The sequence below is a fragment of the Ictidomys tridecemlineatus genome, chromosome Y (assembly GCF_052094955.1).
Source record: "Ictidomys tridecemlineatus isolate mIctTri1 chromosome Y, mIctTri1.hap1, whole genome shotgun sequence".
NCBI lineage: Eukaryota > Metazoa > Chordata > Mammalia > Rodentia > Sciuridae > Ictidomys > Ictidomys tridecemlineatus.
The window spans coordinates 19,298,865-19,315,009 of NC_135494.1; the positions used below are offsets into that span (position 1 = coordinate 19,298,865).

Consider the following 16,145-nt stretch of genomic DNA (forward strand, 5'->3'; position numbering starts at 1 on the left):
CACTGCTTCAACCAGGGAAAAATCTCCATGTGCTCACTGAGAACAAGTTAGCTTGTGCTACTTGAAGCTGCTTCTGCAAACAGCTTCACTTCTGCACTTCTAAACTGTTCTCATCAAGCACATTCAGAGCACAGTTCAGGCATGAAACAAAGTGTGACAGAAAGAGATCACCAACTTGCAGGAGGAAAGAGGACCAGCTGCTAAGGTCCGTTCTCCAAAGTCTCACTGACATCCATTTGTCACACTTGTTTACCACATACAGTTGAAGTGCAGGTGCCCACGTGAGTGAACTGTTTTGGATCAATGGCACAAAAGCTTCAATGTGAAAGCATGCCTGTCACCTGTAAGAAACAGTTTTGCTTTCTTCTAGCTCACACAGGAAAAACACCATGTGCCCACTTACAACAAAGTTAGTCCTGCAAGTTGAAACTGCTTGCAGCAAATGGCTTCCATTCCCCACTTGCAGCCATCAGTGGTTGACAGATGTCACAGAGGCTTCAATGTGAAACTGTGAATACCAATCATTACAAGTGCTTCTGACACTCTAGTTCAACCAGGGACAGCCTAAAGTGCTCAACGAGAACACACTTTGTTCCTGCAAGTGGAAGCAGCTTGCACGAACTGCTTCAGTTAGAAAATTCCAAGTTCTCAGCAACCACATTCAGAGCACAGTTCTGGCCCCATAGAAAATGGGTCCTACCAAGAGGATCCCTTACCTATGATCACCTTCATAAGGTAGCTTCCCATCTTCTGTGTGGAAGTGTGTTTCTCCTTGGCCCTTACACTGTTGTGGAGACCACTAGGAGTTCAGCTTTGTGCAGGATCATCTGACCTGGACTTTTTGCAAGACCTGTACAGCCCTCACACATGCTCAGATGCTACAGGACTTTTCAGACCAGTCCAGGCAATAGTAGGCATCCATTCATTGTCTGCAGTCTACAGATTCCTAGATGCATGGCATTCATTACCATCAAATGCAGAATTTTCATCAAAAACTATATATATATCATTCCAATCTGAATCAAGAAAATCGGAAATATCCCCAAATCCAAAGAGTGGATCCCCATTGTGATGCTACCAGTGGAAAATTCCACAGCTGACCTCATGGGATGGTTCACAGTCAAAACACAGCTGCATGAAAAATATTACATGACATGACCTTCCTGCTATGTGAAAAGTGGCATGTGAAGTACACATGCATGTCTTCCTCAGACATGGGTTCATTTGCAAGATACCTTGTGCAAATGAAAATACCCCAAAATGGGAGAAATTAGAACCACGTCTCCAAAGTATTTCAGCAGGGACCAACTCCATCTGTCTATCTATCTCTCAGTGAGTGTGTGCGCTCTTGTGTGTGTTTGTGTGTCTTTGTTTGTGTTTGTACCATGATAGCTGATACTTCATTGCCCCCATTGGAAAACTGACTCAGATAATGCCATCTGCCAAACTCCTAAATACCGAAGTTCTTGCTGATAGAATGAAACATTCCTTCCTGTTGGTTTGGATGTGTCCGTTAGGAAACACTGCTACATTTAGTATACTCAAATCATCAGAGTAGATCAGGTAACAAAAACATATATATTTTAAAATAATAATATATTAATGGAAACAAAAAATACAGGATAGAGTAACAACTGTGTTACTAACAAGGTCAAAGACACTGGCAAACTATAGATTCAAACTTTGAAGCAAATAGTAATCAATGTAAACATTCCTGGGCTGCCTCAGCCCCGCCCAGGCACACAGCAGCAGATTTTTGCAAGCATCCTCAGGAGGGCTGGAGCCTTCTTTGCAGGACGAGAGGGAGGTTGAGGCTGGATCCACTCATCATTCTTTTGGGAGAGGCTCCTTTTCCTCAGCACGAAGTTGGATTTTTTGTGAGGATTCTTGGCATAAAATACGTTGGCCTGCGCTGGAATCCTCAGCTCTGGGGAGAGAGGGGTGTACAAAAAGAAGGTGGCACTCAGGAGGTGCTCCCTAGGACATCCCAACATCTGAGAGCCTGTGCCAGAAAAGGCCAGAGCCACACACCTGAGAGCTCTCCAATTCAGCACCAATACCAACAAGACAGCCTCCACAGTCCTCCCTGAGGAAGAACTAAGCAGAGCACTTCAACACACCTAATGTCTGTCCTACCAAAGGCTTTGGAATCCAGAACATCTCAGGTCCTCTTGCATCTGCCAAAGCACACCACTAGATTTACATCTGAAATCTCCCACAAAAGGCTCCTGTGCCGAAGATTCAGTCCCCACATGAGCCATCTTCATAGGTGGGTTTGGAGGGAAGCATTGGATGGTGAGTGCTCTGATGTCAACACAAAATTCTCATTCAAGATGAATACACTACTGGGAGGTGGGAGGGACTGGAAGAAAGGTTGAGCATGGTTGGAGGAAGACCTAAACAGGGTTGCGCCCTGGGCAACAGTACCTTGTCCCTGTTGGCTCCACTGAATCCTCATTCTCGAAGTAGAGATCCGCCTCCTCCTCTCCATCTTTCTCTCTCTCCCTCTCTGCCACCCTTGTTCTCTCTCTCCCAGTCTATGCCTGTGTGGCAAGGGCTGAGGAGCTCTCCACTGCCACACACTAGAGCTTTATGAACAGCCTCAGTGCACAACCAAAGAGAAAGCTATGAAACCCAGAGAAAAGGCCTAGGATTCCTCCTCTGAGTTATTTTCCTCAAGTATGGCCACAGTGAGGACAGGCTGACCAGCACGGATACCACATTAGAGCCATGCTTCTGTGTTGGTGGAGCCTGCCTCCATGTGAACCAGGCTTCTGAGAATGGAGGCCACATTCCAAATGCTGCCCTACTGAGAACAATGGTTCCAAAGACCAGCAAAGGGACTGCTTCCCTCCAACATGGTGTATGGCCCAGTGGTGCCATGACCCCGAGTGGGGGAATACAACAGCCCGCTTCTCCTTCCTCTGAACACCTGTTTTCTGTCGCCCTCCTCTAACCTAGAGCCTGTTCTCCATCCCTTCTGGGTTGGATGTTGGGATCTCTATGAATTTCTTAGGCTACCAAGGCCCCACACAGACTTCCTCGTCCATAGACTCTACTAACCTAACAGAAGGTTAAGATAGGAGACAAGTGATCCTAGAACTCATTGGGATGATGGTCTTCAGTGTACATAGGCTGGGATAATGGATGCTGTGGTGTTTGGCTCACAAAAACCAACCAACCAACCAACGAAAAAGCACTGGCATTATTATCAGATGAGCTCTGTGGCTACGTGCTCAGGAAGCCCTCATCTGACTCTAGTTAGGGATCACAACCCGGCTATTGTGATCACTCCTTGGCAAGTGGACTCAGGTGCGGAAGACCATGGAATTCATGCAAAAACAAATGATTCAGGCTGTCTCCCAGGCTGTGTTTTCTTCCCAATTTCATCCTGTTACTGCTTGCTAGAATCCTGGCAATGCTCTGCCCAGGCAGTGGATTTCTGGTCACACAGAAGGCTTTCAATAGTACTGCTTCAGTCCACCAAATGCCAGTTCCATCGTTAGCCCATGCATTCCCACGTTTCTTTGAAACCACTCCTATCCCAGACCATGAAAGCATACTGCTTCTGGAAAGAGGCTTTCCTCCTCACTCCTCAATGATGTCAGCTTTGTATGCCTGTTCATGTCCTGGGCAGGTCACCTGGTGGGGAGCCACAATATCCACTGGGGTACACTATTAGACCTCAAGAACTTCCACCAGCAGAAGTGCAGTTGTCTTTGTGCAAGAACCCAACACACCCTGTTGGAGTGTTCTTGGGGGTCGGAGACTACTCTTTGGTGCTAAGAGTTGACCTGAGTCCACATCCTGACCCTTGCTCTCTGCCATCTGATTGTCTCACTTACTCTGACGGTGAGAGATGATTTGGCCCAGCTCATAATCCTCCGGTTTCTCCTGAGTAAGCAAGTGTAGGTCGAGGGCGCTGCGGATGACAACAGGAGCCCTATCCTGGCAGGTCATCTGGAGCAGCATGGGAGACAGGCCTTCAGGAAATGGGCCTTGAAGTGACTACTCAAGGGCAGTGGGCAGGGTCATTCTGGAGGCACCTCCACTCTAAATACAAGGGCAACATCCATGACCCTACTACCTGAGGGTGACCTCCTGCGCATTGTGCAGGCTCTTCCCATAGGCTACTAGCCCAATCCTTGTACATAGGACTTCCTGGGCTTGCCATTGCTCTTTGTGGAGCTGCACTCCTCTCGAAGTGAAAGGACTCAACTACTTGCATACAGATGCAATCTCATCCCACAAGTTGGGAGGAATGGGACAATAGCCTCCAAGATCCCAGGTCTGCCCGAGGATGCAGGCGGCATTGGGAATGGCCTAGGCACAAAACCTAGAGGCTTTGGTCTGGATTTCCAGGGCCAAAAACAGACCCAGGAACATGACCACACACAGGAGTGCTGAAACATAGCCACAAGAGCTCCTGGCCTCCAGAGGCTCAGTGCTGGCTGGGATGTAGGAGGGCACCTCATCCGGCAAGCGTGGTCATTGGGTTACCTGGACATTTAGTGTGCTTGCTCCACATCCATATCGACTGTGCAGAGAGACTCTCTCAGCTCCTTGTTCAAGGAACATGCAGAACCTCACACTGCTGTCCTCCTCCATAGATGTCAGCATCCCATACAAGGGAACCTGCAACCTAGGTCCTATCCTATTCTCATCTGTCACCCATACCTGCCCCTGCCCTTCTGGACTGCATGCTGCCACCTGACACACAGACTCCCTCAGATATGGCAGTGGACAAGCTGCTGCTCTCCCTCATCTCAGCTCCAGCCCTTCACACTGACCTCTCCCTTCTTGATTCCCCTCTATCCTCCTGATCATCCAGAAGCTCCAAATTCAAGAGGGCATGAGTAGTCCATGGTATTGGACCAGTGTCTGTTCCCCACCCAGGTGTAAGCACCAGGGGACACCCCTGCTCCCAGGCTTACCAAAAGAGTCTTGGCCATCTTTGGACTTTGTGTTTCTAAGTGGACACGAATTAAGCAGGTGTCTCCCACCTGCTTGTGGGAAAGCGGCCTGGAGGACTTGCAGGTTGATTCTGAGAACTGTGGGGGATGGAACATCAGCAAACCCAGAAACAGAAAGCCACCCCAGCCTGTCAGTTGGCTCTATGGGCTTCTAGCACATATGTCCAGGTGCTCAGGCTTCTTATTTCCCCAGGTGGGAGTGGAATGGCAGCACAAGTACAGCTTGAATAAGGTAGGTGTTTACCTCCTTTCCCTTGACCTGGGGGCATTTCCTCACGATGAAATATTTTATTCCCGGATTCATGGACAGACACACCAGTGAGTGGTCAGAGACCTTGATTTCTGCAGAGCGAAGTGGAGAGAATTGTTAGGTGGCACTCAAGGATTATACCACAAAACACCCACAACCCCTGAGAGTCTCTGCCAGGCCCACCACACTTTGGTATTTTGGGGACAAGGCCCACTTTCTCTTGGCTGTGAGTTATCCTGAGCCCACTGTGGATCATGTCTCCCCACTGTCTGATTGTCCTACTTACTCTCATCCTCAGACATCATACTCAGCAGCTCAAAGTTGTCCACATCCTCATGCTGCAACAAATTTTGGTCCAAGTCCCTGCGGATGAGGCTTGTCACCGTCTCCTTACAGGTCACCTGGATCAGGGTGGGACAAATGTCATCAGAGAATGGCTTTTAGAGGAGCTACCCAGAAGACTGTGGTCAAACATTCAGGAGAAAAAGAGGCAGATGCACTGAAAATTTTGGTCCTGACTGCCACTACACAAAACAGACTCAGATACAAGAGTGTGCACTTGAGTGCTTAATGACAGCTTTGAGAGGCCCTGGCCTCTGAAAGCTCGGTGCGGGTCTGGTTGTAATGATGTACTGGACTCAGCACTGGCAGTCACTGAACATGTCTCCTCTGCAGCTGGACACCTGCAGCATTAGTGTGTCTACTGCACATCCATAGAAATTCTGCCCAGAACCCCTTTAGCTCCATATTTACATACATGCAAAGGCTAACATTCCGAAGCTTTGGCATGACCCCCCAGGTGATCCCGACCCCAAATTCCTACACCTAGTCATGCTAAGGAGGTTTTCTTCCCTGCCACCAGGAACAAATCCCCTCCTACACATTTGACAAATCACTGCCACCTCCTCTGCTCCAACCTCACTCATTGAGAATACCAAGTTCTAGGCACTGCAGCCTACACCCTAGACATATCTCTGCCTTCATCTGTCCACAGCACTTCCGTCTGCACTTCTGGCCTGCAAATGCAAAACCCACAATACACAGGCCCACTCACCACTGGAGCTGGGCATGCTGATGCTCTCCCTCCTCAGGTCAAGCCCTTAAGATAGACCTCTCTCTTCTTTATTTCCCACCATAGCCCCAGGGTTGGCTGTGTCTCCTGCCTTCCGCTGTGTGGACACCCAGAGGCAGCCCTGCTGTCGGGCTTACCAGGATGCACTTTGTCTCCCTCAGGCTCTGTCCCTCTAGGAGGACGTGAACAAAGTGGCTGTCTTCCACCTGCTTGCTGGAGTGAAGCAGTGAGGAGCTGCTACTGGTGACTTTTCTCATGCAGCACTCATTGCTTTGGGTGGCCTGGGGCAATGATCCTGCAGCCACTGTAGAGCTGCTGCTCACAGCTGCTGGGGTCCTGGATGCCACTGCCACAGAAGGCTCCAAGAACTGTGGGGGATGACAACATCAACAAAGCCCAGCAACTGCACCCCACCCAGCCTGGCAGTTGGTTCTGTGGGTATTCTACAACATCCATCCAGAACCTGAGGTTCGTGTCCCCTTGGAGGATGTGGAGTGGCACCAGGAATAAAGACTGAAGAAGGTGGCTGTTTACCTCATTTGGCTTGACCGTCAACGACTTGCTGGCAGCTGTTTCCCGAAGAATAAAGTTATAATCCACTCCTCCATCCAGGTCGTAATATACTTTCCCATCAGCAGGGATCCTCAGCTCTGGATAGGCAGGGGCAGAGGCGTGGTAGGTGACAATCAAGGAATATACTACCCAACATCCCCCACAACTGAGAACCTCTGCCAGCTCAGGTCTTACACACAGACCTGAGAGCCCCTGAATCCAGCTACTGTTCCACCAAAGACTCCCCACTGATTCCTCCCTGAGGACCCTCTATGCACAGGAGGTCCACTACAGGAACACCTTTCAAGGAAATAGCCCCTTGTACCCCAGAACCTCTTAGTTCATGTTGGACCCACCAAAGACAAACAGCTAGACTTTGTATCTGGATTGGTCCCCAAAGACTCATGTGTTCAAGGTTTTCTCCCCACTGCAGCAATGATCACAGGTGGGTTTGGGGAAAAGCACTTGATGGTGGGTGCCTCCACCTTGCCAGTGGATTCATCCACTCATACAAAGCTACACTAATTTGAGGGTGTGGTTTGCAGGTGTGTTGAGCGTGGGTGGAGGATGTCCACAGCAGGGCTGTGCCATCCAGAGCAATATATTTCTCTTGAGTTCCCCACTTCTGCATTTCCTTCTCATGAGTAAAATTCTCATTCAAATTTTTAATCAATTTATTGTTATACTTCTTGTTTGGCTTGTGTTTCTCCTTGTTCTTGTTCTTCTTCATCTTCTCCTCATGCTTCTTCTAATAGTCATCTTGACCTTCTTATTCATGGTCTCTTCCTTCAACTTATTTTCATTTTTCTATTCCTCCTTCTCCTCCTCCTCGTCCTCCTCCTCGTCCTCCTCCTCGTCCTCCTCTTCCTCCCCCTCCTCCTCCTCCTCCTCCTCCTTCTTCTTTCCTCCCTCCTTCCCCCCCTCTCTCTCCAAGAAGGGTTTACAAGCTGTGAAGTGTTCTATTCTACCACACACTTCTCTCTAGAAAATGGCCTCTGGTCCTAAGTGGACTCAGTTTGCAAGGAATAGAAAGATTGGAAGCCAGAAATGATTGTTCATTGAACTGCTTTTCTCATGTACTCGTCTAGGTCAGGAAAGGCTGCCAAAGTAGGCATCCTGTGGTTGTCTGTCTTCTTTAACACAAGACAAAGAAGCCTGTGTTCTTGGCCCCTTGTGGATAATAGCTTTGCAATGCCTCCTCAGGCCAAGGAAAGAACACATGATAGGCAGGTCCACAGCCCCTGGAGAACATGAAGAACCTGCAGATTTATGCCCCATCATTACACTTTGTTTTGTGCACAAGTCCCACCATACTCTTCCTGGGCATTGGGTCAATGCACACTGTGTTTTGGCTCCCAGTTATCCTGAGCCCACTGTGACTCACTGCTCCCTACCCTCTGATGGTTCCACTTACTCTGATGGTTCGAGACAATTTGCAGAAGTTCGTAGTTTTCTGGATCCTCCTGCTGGAGCAAGTGTGCATCTAAGGCCCTGCGGATGATGACTTGAGTGCTGTCCTGGCAGGTCACCTGAGCAGGGTTGGAGAAGGCTCATCAGAGAGGGAATTTGGGAGTAGCTACCCAGAGGACAGTGCTCAAGGACAATCAGAGACAAGAGAGCTCTCAACACAAGGGCACCATCTTGTTACCCTGCTACCTGAGGCCTTCATGTGATCATGTGGGGTCTTCCTATGAGCCTCTAGTCCAATCTTGGTACAAGAGTTTGCTTCAACCTGCTATGCCCTACAGGGACAAGGGAATAAGGACCAAAAGGCTTTGTACAGACACACTCTACTCCCATCAAGATGGGAGGAATGGTCCAGTGGACTTCCATATCCCTGCTCTGGTCTGGGATGCAGCTGCATTTTTGTGTGGACCAGGCACAAACCCTAGGTGTTTTGGTCCTGACAGCCAGGGCACAACATACACATGGACTCTTTAATGATAGGCATGGAAGCTGCTGGGCTCGAGAGTGTCAGTGCTTGCTGGGGTGTCAGGAGGTTTGGACTCAGCAGGTGCCGTGGTTCAACATGGCTCCCCTGGAGGTGGACACCAGAGTCTCATGATGGATACTCCACACCCAGGAAAATTCTGTAGAGAGAGCCGCTAAATCTCTATTCACATACATGCAAACTAGGACACTAATGGGCCCCTCCAAGGCCCCCAGTTGTCTGTGACCCACACCTACCCACCCTAATCATTCTACAATGGCTCCCTTCCCTTCAACCAGCAACATATCCCCTCCCACACACAAGAAAATGACTGCCAACTCCTGTGCTTCAACCTCCACGGTTCAATATACTCCTCCTCAATACCAAGGTCAGTAGAGGATGGCCTGTACCCTCGATATTTCTCTGACCTCCTCTGAACCCAGCACTCACTCCTGCACTTCTGACCTGCACACCCCAAAACACGCAGGCCCACTCGCACCCAGACCTGGCATGCTGCTGCTCTCCCGCCTCCCTCTTCCTCATTTTATGCTCTCCTTCCTGACCTTCCAGAAGCTCTAGTTCAAGAAGACAGGCCTAGTCCAAGGTGTTTGCTGTGGACTCGGTCTTCCCCACTGTGGGCTCCCAGGAGACTCCCCTGATCGAAGACTCACCAGGATGCTCCTATACTGTGTTGTCCTTTCGTTTTCCAGGTAGACGTGAATGAGGCACCTGCCTCTCACCCGCCTGTTGTACTGGGGCCGTGGGGAGTACCGAGTGGAGACCCCTGATGTCCTGGACTCTGGCTCTGCCCCTTCCCTGGTAGAAGGCTCTGGCTCTGGGGTTGGCTGAGGAGCCGATACAGGAACTGAGCTTGTAGCTAGAGGAGAAAAGATGCCAACATGACTGCCTTGCCCTGACCTTCCCTCAGACAGACAATACCCCTGCTGCCAGGAAGAACTCAGGCCCTTAGCCCACACAGGACCTCTTTGCAGACTGGGGTCACTTCCTGAATGGACAAAGGCTTATCCTAATTTCCAGCCCAACACCAGGCATACAGACTCCCTGCAGTGGGACAAGAGTCGAACCTCTCCTCATATACCCTTAGGTACTCACCCCGGTCCGCCTGGCTCTCAGGCGCTGCCTGGCTTGATATGCCATCTTCAGTTGTGGCCAGGAGGTGGTATGTTTGATGCTCCAGGTACAAACCAACCAGCAAGAGCCCCATATATGGCAGCAGCTGCTGCAGACTCAGAGAGCCTGGAGGCTGATGGGAAGCCTCAGTGTAGAAGTTAATACAGGTCCCCAGGAAGGAAGGTGAGGCACTGTGGGGAGGCAGGTGTGGAGTCAGCAAAACCCTGGCCTTGCCTTCACCATGGCCTCCAGAGAAAACCTCTGACCCTACACTTCTGAACCGTCCCTGGTTCTGAACACACCAGTCCACCTCAGACCAGACACAGTGGCTGTACAGGCAGGGACAGGACAGGTTGCCACAGGCAAAGAACCTTCAACGAAGGAGCGTTAGATCCATGATATGACCAGCTCTCCCCTCTTCTGGGCAGGCCTGACACTCTTCTTCCTCTTGGCTACGTGCTCTCCAACCTGGAATGCACCTTCCAGGAGTGTCTGTCCTCCTGCCCACTCTTCTCAGGGCTCAAGAGACACCTCTTCCCCTGGCGTGGGCTACAATGCTACCTCATTCTCTGTGAGCTCTCACTGAGTCCCCCTGAGTAGCGGTGGACCTCTCTTTTCCCATGAGTGCAGACCACATCTCTGTGGCCCTGGGGGAGAACAGGGAGGTGTGGTGTGGGGGGATCCATTGTCCCAGGGGCTTCCCCAGTGGACCATGACTACCTACTACTCCCCACCTTACCCCTCCTACTGTTGAAGCCCCACACCTTACACTGCAGGCAGAACACAGAATTGGGGAGAGCAGTCTTTCCTCAGCCTTCCCAAGTCAAATCACCTTGCAGGTCCCTATTCTGGAAACAGGAGCCCACCCTCTTGACCCCAAGCCCATTCTATGTTGAAATTGGTCCAGGGGTCCACCATAGTCACTGAAGAGGACAACGTGAAGTTATGCCTCATGGAGTCAAGGATGCAGTCACATGTAGGATATGTACTCATGGCACCTGCGGTTTTAGGCTGACCCCCATGAAAAGGGACACAATGGCGGTCATTTGCACTCCATTTTTCACTGAATTATGAAATGTGACTGGAAACGTGTTTTCACACAGTGGGTGCTTTCTCCATGTTCATCAGTGAATGAGCCCAAACTGCTGATTCCCACATCTCTCTGGGTGTGGGAGCTGCCATGTCCAAAGCCCCTGTCCAGCTATGTCCCAGCTAGGACGCTCTGTCCCACTATGTATACTAACATGTCTTTATTAACCCAAAAGTGCTTTTTCCAAGGCCCGAGTTTTGAGACGCCTCTGGCACAGATCTACGTTCTTCAAGAAGCCAATATCACACCAGAAAGACCACCTGGCCTCGCTGAGTCCACCTGGGAATGAGCTCAGTGCACACCATTGAGCTGTGGTGCCAGGTGTGTGGGGACTGCTCCACAGACCTCTGTGGATCAGATGGAGTCAGGATGGTTTCTCTGCCTAAGAGGGAAAGTTCACTCCCCTTGCAAGGCTATGGCAGGCACCTCCAGGACTCGTCCCATTCTGGGCTGAAATTCCACTATGAGTGTGGTCCTCTATCGCATTAGGTATCACAAACCTTTGGGTCCCTGAGTTGTACATGGCAGCCCCAAGACCCAGGCATGAGGGGGCTACACACTTGGGCTTGGTGTTCTGGTGCTTACCTTGGGAACAAGAGATCCAGCACCTGCTGGGTGGGGATGGAATCCCAGGAAATTAACCCCATGTTGCTGCTAAAATGTAGGTTCCTCCCACAAATGACAGGCAGGAGCTCATTCCTAAGCTGGTCCTTCCTGTAAGGTTCAAGGCTCTGTACCCTGAAGGGCTCCTCCGTGTTCTCATCGTTTTCACCCTGGGTTGGGACCAAGAATGGTGGGTTCAAAATGGAAATGGTGAAAAACAGAAAAATGACTTGTGCCAATACACTAGAGTCAAAGCACAATGGGACAGTTCCCATCAGTACAAACACACACCACACACACACACACACACACACACACACACACACACACACACACAGTCAGAATAGGAGTCCTGGGCCATTCATCAGGGATCAGACTAGAGGGCCTGCTGGGCTCACCTGCCCTGTGCTACTCACTGTTACTCTTAAGCTCCTCTGCGACAATTGCCAGAGGATCTGGCATCTAAGTTGAAGCCTCACCCAGTGCATCCACAAAAGGGCTAGTTGGCCCCCCTGAGATTCCTGGGAGCCTGAGGCTCGGCATTGTTTGCAAGGACAGGGGAACATCCTTCTCACTCCAGTTTCTCCAACCAAATGAGCTCGGTCAGTTAAGTGGGTGCCTGGATACCAGGGTTCCATGTTCTGTTTGATCCATTGTCAAGGCAATGATGTCATTTCCTGTGCCCATACCTGAGCCTCTTTTCACATAAGATCACTTTCAAAAGCCCTATCGGCTGCTGATTTCTCCTCCATGCCTACCCATCTCAGGTGTGCATGTGTTCACCAACAAGTACCCAAATACCCCCACCAGCATCTGCCCTGCTTGGTGCCTCTAGAGTTCCAGCTTGGAGCCTTCAAAAATGCATTCACAACCAGTCCTTCCCTCTCAGCAGCCTTTGGACCCTGGTCCCATCATTGTGCAACTCATGGTGTGCCCAGTCTTTTCTGGAAAGTAGGGTATCATCTAATCAGGGATTGGTGTCTCTAATTCATACATAGCATATGGTTTCTATGAAATCCAGTGAGGGAGCAGGAGTAACGAAGCTGATTGCACAGATGACCTCAGGGAATACTGACAGGCCAAATGAAAAATATGTTCCAGCTAACCATTGGTATTTGGGCTTCTCAGCCCAGTCCTGTTTTTAAAAATGGTGCAGACGGGCAGTGTTCATTAAAAAAATGTCTACCATTTAAAAGTGGGTAATTTAAATGGCATCTAGTTACACATCTGCTAGAATGGTCTGGCAACATATGAATTTCATTCTAACAACAACAACAAAACATAGAAAAAAACATAGACATAAATATAAAACCTTTTCTTCACCAGGATGCCTAGAAATAGGTTTTATTTGGCTCATGCAAATATTTTTCAATAGAACTTCTAATTTCTGAATGAACTCATTCAATTTTATAATGTCTGAAACCCTCTGTGAGCATGGGAAGCACTGCTGACAAGACACCAGAGGGCCAGAGCACTTGTGCCCCCTACAGGGGTGTCTCTTGGCTATCACCAAAGACCGTTCCCCTCCCGGGGCAGCTGAGAGCAAGCTGGGCCTTGGAGCAAGGATTAGTGTTTAGGTATAGACTATGCAAGCAAAGGACAATGTCTTTAATAAAACTAAAATTAAAAAGTCACATTGAAAAATTTTTAAAAAGAAGAAGAAAATAAGGTCAAGTAGAGGAACGGGCAGAGGCATCCAGAGGAAGCCCATTTTCACAGGAGAAAATCCCCCAGTGAAAAGCATCAGAATAGATACCAAGAAAAATACCAACAAAAACAGTGTGCTCCCACTATGTATCTACTCCACATGCAAAAGTTAGAAAGCTAGATAATACAATCCTGGCCACAGGTAGAGCTATTCAGAAGAGCCACCTGGCAGTGCTTAGTCAAAGAAGTAAACATGCACACTTTGTTCTAGAAATGCCACCTGTGTGTAAACCAGGTGGTGCTTAAGCAGTTTCACAAGGGGACATGCACAGGGAAATTTATCCTCAGGTTCCTTATAGAGTTGTCTGTGCTTACAGAAGGTTGAGGGCTGTCAGGGTGCCCACAATTGGGAAAGTGAAATGCTTAAAAGGTAATGGATGCCAACCTGGATATATTAATAGAAATCAATGAAAAACAATAGATTTACATGACAGTAAAATCCCTGAGTTCAAGTTCTTGCTAGCCTACCTACCAACAATCATGCTTGGTTAAGACACTGACATACTTCAAGGCAAAAAAAGGAGAAAATATAATGTCATTATTACTTTTCTTAAAAGCAAATAAGGAAATGGTAATATTTACCCAGCCATGACCTGTTATGCATAATATGTGAGATTATTGTGGACATGTTGGTAAATGATGATCTACTCAGATACGTTCCGTGACTCACCAAATGCAAAGGTCCATGAAGAATTACCGTCTCCACACATGAATTCATCGTCAAAAGCCTTGAGACAACAGGGGCTTCACAAAATGGCTCCTTGGCCAACTTGATGAGTGCATCCTCGGACAATGCTTCCACCTGAAAGATGTCACCAACTTGTTCTCATTCACATTTCCACAGTGCCACAAAAAAGAAACAAAGTCTGATACTCTATTGAGTGAATCCTCAAGTGGACCAAACACCATACTTCCTTCCATATTTTAGAATTAACAAATGCAACTTCAACTCAATAACTTGCATTAGGCAACATGCAACCACAACCTTCCCCTGAGCCAGGGAAGCTGACCCCTCTCTGAATTCAGGAGGTCCTGGCCCCACCAGCATAAACACGAAGTTGACACAAACCTAGCACTTTGATTCTGTGAATTATGGTCAGGACTGATGAGTCAGCTTTGTTGGGATAACTGCTAAAGGAGGACTGTGTATCCCTTAATTTTCTAGCCGATGGCCTCTGGAAAGAGCCATTTATCCTGGTTTAAGGCCTTCCTTTTAACGTGTGCGGCCTATTCTCAGCCATAGTGGCCTCTTGTTTTCTTTACATTTAATGTTTCATAAAAGCAAATGGCTCTGAAGCCCCTGAGACAGGTGAATGTCCCTGTTAGCTGCCTGCATTTGGAATTTATCAAAGATCTTTACACGGAGACTCTTTTCAGTCAATTCCAATCTTGAATCACAGAAGTGCTCCTCACAGGGTGGTCTCTCCATGCTGTCCCCTACCTGTGCCTATGGCAGGCTCCCTGGGGCACCTGAACACCTGGGGCAGCTGTGCAGGAGCTGGGAGGGGGAGCTGAAGCGGGGCTAGCAGGCTGGCTTGTTCACCCACTTTGTCTCCAAACTTAGGAAGCTAGACCTGGAAGGTGTGCATGGGGAGTAGGTTTTCTGAAGCTCTCTTATTTAAGGCTGCGATATTTCCTGGGGACATCCTGGACCGAACCCTAACCACCTCCCTGCCCCCTGATTTTTCCTCAGCTTTCATCTGACCCAGGTGCTGCCCCCTAGGGGAGCCTGGGGAAGCTGCACCTCTCTCCCTCCTTGGTTCCTCTTGGGAAAGGAAGGCTGCACCAGGGTAGCAGAGGCAGATGAATTCCAGCTCTGCTAGAACCTTCCTGGGTGAGGAGTTGTGTGTGTTGGGGATGCTGAGAAATAAAGTCTCTCCGGTAGGGCCCTAAAGAGGATCGCACTCGTTTCGCTGAAATGCGGGTGACAGGGTCTCTCTCTCCCCCCAAGGCAGGATCTTTGTCTGGGTTTATGATGTCGTCATTCTAATCAACACCATGTTAATTGCCCTGGATGAGAAGAACCCCTTCATCTCCTAGCCGAGTGGCTTTTCCTTTCTCTGTAGTTCTTGAGATCCTCCTGAAGTTCTACACACATGAGCCCAGAGCCTATTTTGAAAGGAAGCAGTTCTGGAACTGGTGAGTGTGTGTCCTAGGGAAGGGACAGGGGACTTCCTGTCACAGTTCAGAGACATGGCTGTAGGTCTCCAAGCTCCACCTGTGTAGAGGCATCTTATAATGAGCTCTTGGAGGGGAACCCTCTGTGTGGGTAAAGGCCGAACTTCCCAAAGTCAATTTGAACTGTCTAATTAAAATGAGAACCACAGACCTTGACATCCTGGAGTTGGGAAGGATCTTTAAAAGAAGGAAGCCCAATGTTTTTCTCTACTTTCTCACAATACTTCTTTTTTTAAAAAAAAAATTTTGTTCTTTTTAGTTATAAATGACAGTACAGTGTATTTGGACCTATACATACATGGAGTATAATCTCCCATTCTTGTAGTTGAACTTGGTGGTATGGAGTTCCACTGGTCGTGTATGCATATATGAACTTAGGAAAGTTACGTCCGATTCCTTCTACTGTCTTTCCCATTCCCAGCCCCTCCCTTCCCCCCACTCTGCCCTGTCCAACCTGGTGATCCACCCCTATCCCACCTATGGTCACTCACAATACTTCTGACACCGAGTATGTGTTATTTTTTTCTCACACCTACCAACTGTCCAACTCTCTGGTCGTCAATTTTGTGTCCTGCAATTCAATCAAATTTGGACACAATTTGTCCACAGTTAGCATCAAATACCACAGGTTGAGGGCTGAGCCAAGACTGAGGACAGTC

General features: G+C 48.9%; 1 protein-coding gene and 2 long non-coding RNA genes across 3 annotated transcripts in view; all 3 read right to left on the minus strand.

Moving 5' to 3' along the window:
* Positions 1–16,145, minus strand: part of LOC144371884 (tyrosine-protein kinase Yes-like) — a 203,004-nt gene that overhangs the window by 59,538 nt on the left and 127,321 nt on the right. The window lies entirely within an intron of this gene.
* Positions 1,560–3,948, minus strand: LOC144371855 (uncharacterized). Its single transcript, XR_013431956.1, has 2 exons — positions 3,846–3,948; positions 1,560–1,927 (listed from the first exon to the last, which is right to left on the minus strand). It is a non-coding gene; the product is annotated as an uncharacterized LOC144371855 (long non-coding RNA).
* Positions 6,340–8,756, minus strand: LOC144371856 (uncharacterized). Its single transcript, XR_013431957.1, has 3 exons — positions 8,262–8,756; positions 6,830–6,945; positions 6,340–6,663 (listed from the first exon to the last, which is right to left on the minus strand). It is a non-coding gene; the product is annotated as an uncharacterized LOC144371856 (long non-coding RNA).